The sequence below is a fragment of the Rhinopithecus roxellana genome, chromosome 16 (assembly GCF_007565055.1).
Source record: "Rhinopithecus roxellana isolate Shanxi Qingling chromosome 16, ASM756505v1, whole genome shotgun sequence".
NCBI classification, from domain to species: domain Eukaryota; kingdom Metazoa; phylum Chordata; class Mammalia; order Primates; family Cercopithecidae; genus Rhinopithecus; species Rhinopithecus roxellana.
Window position 1 is genome coordinate 28373115 of NC_044564.1, and position 5512 is coordinate 28378626.

The following is a 5512-nucleotide window of genomic DNA, read 5'->3' on the forward strand; positions in this document are numbered from 1 at the left end:
ATGCTAACACTGTTGTTGTGGATTCTGCCAAGGTATATTGGGAGCTCATTGAGGGCTATCTTGAAAAAGGAAATATCCTCAGATGAAAACTGGAAAGAAGCCTTCTGGGAAACTGCATTGCCATGAATGAATGCAACTCACAGAGTTACACGTTTCTCTTGAATGATCAGGTTGCTAAGTTTTCTGGAAATCTGCAATGGGATACCTCTTAGCGCATATCCTTAGAAGAAAACTAGAAAGAAGCTTTCTTAGAAACTTCTTGGTGATGTGTGAATTCATCTCACAGAATTGCACTTATGTTTCGTGGAGCAGTTCATTAAACTGTCTTTGAGGAAACGGAGAAGGGCTTCCTTGGATCGCTTTGAGGCCTATGCTGATAAAGGAAATTTCATCAATTCAAAACGTGTAAGGAGCTTTCTGAGAGACTTCTTTCTCTTTGAGGGCTACGGTGAAAAAGGAAATATCCTCTCATAATTAAAGAGAGGCTTTCTGAGAAACTGCATTGCCATGTGTGAATGCAACTCACAGAGTTACACGTTTCTCTACAGTGATCAGTTTGTTAACACAGTTTTCTAGAAATCTGCAGTTATACTTCATAGCGCAATGAAGCTTACGGTGACAAAGGAATATCCTCAGATGTAAACTAGAAAGAAGCTTTCTAGGAACTTCTTCGTGATGTGTGAATTCATCTCACAAAGTTACACTTATGTTTCGTGGAGCAGTCCATTAACACTGTCTTTGAGAACCTAAGAAGGGCTTCCATGCATCGCATGAGGTCTATGTTGATAAAGTAAATTTCCTCCGTTCAAAACGTGAAAGAAGCTTTCTGAGAAACTCTTTCTGATCTGTGAGTTCATCTTACAGACTTATAACTTAGAATTCAGGAAGCAGTTTGCTAACACTTTTCGTGGAATCTGGAAAGTAATATTTGGGAGCCCTTAGGGGCCCATGGTGAAAAAGGAAACATCTTCACATAATAACTAGAGAGAAGCTTTCTGAGAGATTGCTTTCTGATATGTGACTTCATCACACAGAGGTCCACCTTCCCGTCTTGGAACAGTTTGCTAACACTGTTGTCGTGGATTCTGGAAAGGTATATTTGGGATTTCATTGGGCTACGGTGCTGAGAAGGAAATATCCTCTCATAAACTAAGAGAAGCTCTGAGAAACTGCTTGCCATGTGAATGCAACTCACAGAGCACACGTTTCTCTTCACTGATCAGTTTTCTGGAAATCTGCAATTAGATATTCATAGCGCAATGAACCTTTCGGTGACAAAGGAAATATCCACAGATGAAAACTAAAGAAGCTTTCTTAGAAACTTCTTGGTGATGTGTGAATTCACCTCACAAATTTACACTTATGTTTCGTGGAGCAGTCCATTAACACTGTCTTTGAGGAACCTGAGAAGGGCTTCCTTGGATCGCTTTGAGGCCTACACTGATAAAGGAAATGTCATCCGTTCAAAACGTGAAAGAATCTTTCTGAGAAACTTCTTTCTGATCTGTGAGTTCATCTCACAGATTTATAACTTTGACTTCAGGAAGCAGTTTTTTAACACTCTTTTCGTGAAATCTGGAAAGTGATATTTGGGAGCCTTTAGGGGCCCATGGTGAAAAAGGAAATCTCCTCACATAATAACTAGAGAGAAGCTTTCTGAGAGTATGCTTTCTGATGTGTGACTTCGTCACACAGAGTTCCACCCTTCCCTTCTTGGAACAGTTTGCTAACACTGTTGTCGTGGATTCTGTAAAGGTATATTTGGGAGCTCTTTGAGGGCTACGGTGAAAAAGGAAATATCCTCTCATAATAATTAAAGAGAGGCTTTCTGAGAAACTGCATTGCCATGAGTGAATGCAACTCACATAGTTACACGTTTCTCTTCAGTGATCAGTTTGCTATCTAAGTTTTCTTGAAATCTGCAATGGGATAACTCTTAGGGCACTGAAGCTTACGGTGACAAAGGAAATATCCTCAGATGAAAACTAGCAAGAAGCTTTCTTAGAAACTTCTTGTTGATGTGTGAATTCATCTCACTGAGTTACACTTATGTTTCGTGGAGCAGTCCATTAACACTGTCTTTGGGGAACCCGAGAAGGGCTTCTTTCGATCGCATTGAGGTCTACACTGATAAAGGAAATTTCATCCGTTCAAAAAGTGAAAGAAGTTTCTGAGAAACTTCTTTCTGATCTGTGATTTCATCTCACAGACCTATTACTTACACTTCAGGAAGCAGTTTGCTAACACTCTTTTCGTGGAATCTGGAAAGTGATACCTGGGAGCCCTTCGCGGCCCAGGGTGAAAAAGGAAATTTCCTCACATAATAAGTACAGAGAAGCTTTCTGAGACATTGCTTTCTGATGTGTGATTTCATCACACAGTGTTCCACCCTTCCCTTCTTGGAACAGTTTGCTAACACTGTTGTTGTGGATTCTGCCAAGGTATATTTGGGAGCTCATTGAGGGCTATCTTGAAAAAGGAAATATCCTCAGATGAAAACTGGAAAGAAGCCTTCTGGGAAACTGCATTGCCATGAATGAATGCAACTCACAGAGTTACACGTTTCTCTTGAATGATCAGGTTGCTAAGTTTTCTGGAAATCTGCAATGGGATACCTCTTAGCGCATATCCTTAGAAGAAAACTAGAAAGAAGCTTTCTTAGAAACTTCTTGGTGATGTGTGAATTCATCTCACAGAATTGCACTTATGTTTCGTGGAGCAGTTCATTAACACTGTCTTTGAGGAAACGGAGAAGGGCTTCCTTGGATCGCTTTGAGGCCTATGCTGATAAAGGAAATTTCATCAATTCAAAACGTGTAAGGAGCTTTCTGAGAGACTTCTTTCTCTTTGAGGGCTACGGTGAAAAAGGAAATATCCTCTCATAATAATTAAAGAGAGGCTTTCTGAGAAACTGCATTGCCATGTGTGAATGCAACTCACAGAGTTACACGTTTCTCTACAGTGATCAGTTTGTTAACACAGTTTTCTAGAAATCTGCAGTTAGATACTTCATAGCGCAATGAAGCTTACGGTGACAAAGGAAATATCCTCAGATGTAAACTAGAAAGAAGCTTTCTTAGGAACTTCTTCGTGATGTGTGAATTCATCTCACAAAGTTACACTTATGTTTCGTGGAGCAGTCCATTAACACTGTCTTTGAGAAACCTAAGAAGGGCTTCCATGCATCGCATTGAGGTCTATGTTGATAAAGTAAATTTCCTCCGTTCAAAACGTGAAAGAAGCTTTCTGAGAAACTTCTTTCTGATCTGTGAGTTCATCTTACAGACTTATAACTTAGAATTCAGGAAGCAGTTTGCTAACACTCTTTTCGTGGAATCTGGAAAGTAATATTTGGGAGCCCTTAGGGGCCCATGGTGAAAAAGGAAACATCTTCACATAATAACTAGAGAGAAGCTTTCTGAGAGATTGCTTTCAGATATGTGACTTCATCACACAGAGGTCCAACCTTCCCGTCTTGGAACAGTTTGCTAACACTGTTGTCGTGGATTCTGGAAAGGTATTTTGGATTTCATTGAGGACTACGGTGAGAAAGGAAATATCCTCACATAATAACTAAAGAGAAGCTTTCTGAGAAACTGCATTGCCATGTGTGAATGCAACTCACAGAGTCACACGTTTCTCTTCACTGATCAGTTTTCTGGAAATCTGCAATTAGATACTTCATAGCGCAATGAACCTTACGGTGACAAAGGAAATATCCACAGATGAAAACTAGAAAGAAGCTTTCTTAGAAACTTCTTGGTGTTGTGTGAGTTCATCTCACAGACATACACTTATGTATTGTGGAGCAGTCCATTAACACTGTCTTTGAGGAACCTGAGAAGGGCTTCCTTGGATCGCATTGAGGCCTACAATGATAAAGGAAATTTCATCCGTTCAAACGTGAAAGAGCCTTTCTGAGAAACTTCTTTCTGATCTGTGAGTTCATCTCACAGACTTACAACGTAGACTTCAGAAAGGAGTTTGCTAACTCTTTTCGTGGAATATGGAAAGTGATATTTGGGAGCCCCTAGGGGCCCATGGTGAAAAAGGAAGTATCCTCACATAATAACTAAAGAGAAGCTCTCTGAGAGATTGCTTTCTGATGTGTGACTTCATCACACTGAGTTCCACACTTCCCTTCTTGGAACAGTTTGCTAACACTGTTGTCGTCGATTCTGAAAAGTTATATTTGGGAGCTCATTGTGGGCTATGGTGAAAAAACAAATATCCTCACATCAGAACTGGAAAGACGCCTTCTGAGAAACTGCATTGCTAGGTGTGAATGCAACGCACAGAGTTACACGTTTCTATTCAGTGATCAGTTTGCTAACTAAGTTTTCTGGAAATCTGCTATGGGATACCTCTTAGCGCAATGAAGCTTACGGTGACAAAGGAAATATCCTCAGATGAAAACCAGAAAGAAGCTTTTTAGAAATATCTTGGTGATGTGTGAATTCATCTCACATTGTTACACTTATGTTTCGTGGAGCAGTCCATTTCAACTGTCTTTCAGAAACCTGAGAAGGGCTTATTTGTATCGCTTTGAGGTCTACGCTGATAAAGGAAATTTCATCTGTTCAAAACGTGAAAGAAGCTTTCTGAGAAACTTCGTTCCCATCTGTGAGTTCATCTCACAGACTTATAACTTAGACTTCAGGAAGCAGTTTGCTAACACTCTTTTCGTGGAATCTGGAAAGTGATATTTGGGAGCCCATAGGGGACCATGGTGAAAAAGGAAATATCCTCACATAATAAATAGACAGAAGCTTTCTGAGATATTGCTTTCTGATGTGTGACTTCATCACACAGAGTTTCACCCTTCCCTTCTTGGAACAGTTTGTTAACACTGTTGTTGAGGATTCTGCAAAGGTATATTTGGGAGCTCATTGAGGGCTATGGTGTAAAATCAAATATCCTAACATAATAAGTAAGAGAAGCTTTCTAGAAACTGCATTGCCATTTGTGAATGCAAATCACAGAGTTACACGTTTCTCTTCAGTGATCAGTTTGTTAATACAGTTTTCTGGAAACCTGCAATTATACTTCATAGCGCAATGAACCTAACGGTGACAAAGGAAATATCCACAGATGAAACTAGAAAGAAGCTTTCTTAGAAACTTCTTGGTGATGTGTTAATTCATCTCACAGAGTTACACTTATGTTTCGTGGAGAAGTCCATTAACACTCTTTGAAGAACGTCAGAAGGGCTTCCTTGGATCGCTTTGAGGCCTACACTGATAAAGGAAATTTCATCCGTTCACAACGTGAAAGAAGCTTGCTGAGAAACTTCTTCCTGATCTGTGAGTTCATCTCAAAGACTTATAACTTACGCTTCAGGAAGCAGTTTGCTAACACTCTTTTCGTGGAATCTGGAAAGTGATATTTCGGAGCCCATAGGGGCCCATGGTTAAAAAAGGAAATATCCTCACATAATAACTAGAGAGAAACTTTCTGAGAGATTGCTTTCTTATGTGTGACTTCATCACACAGAGTTCAGCCCTTCCCTTCT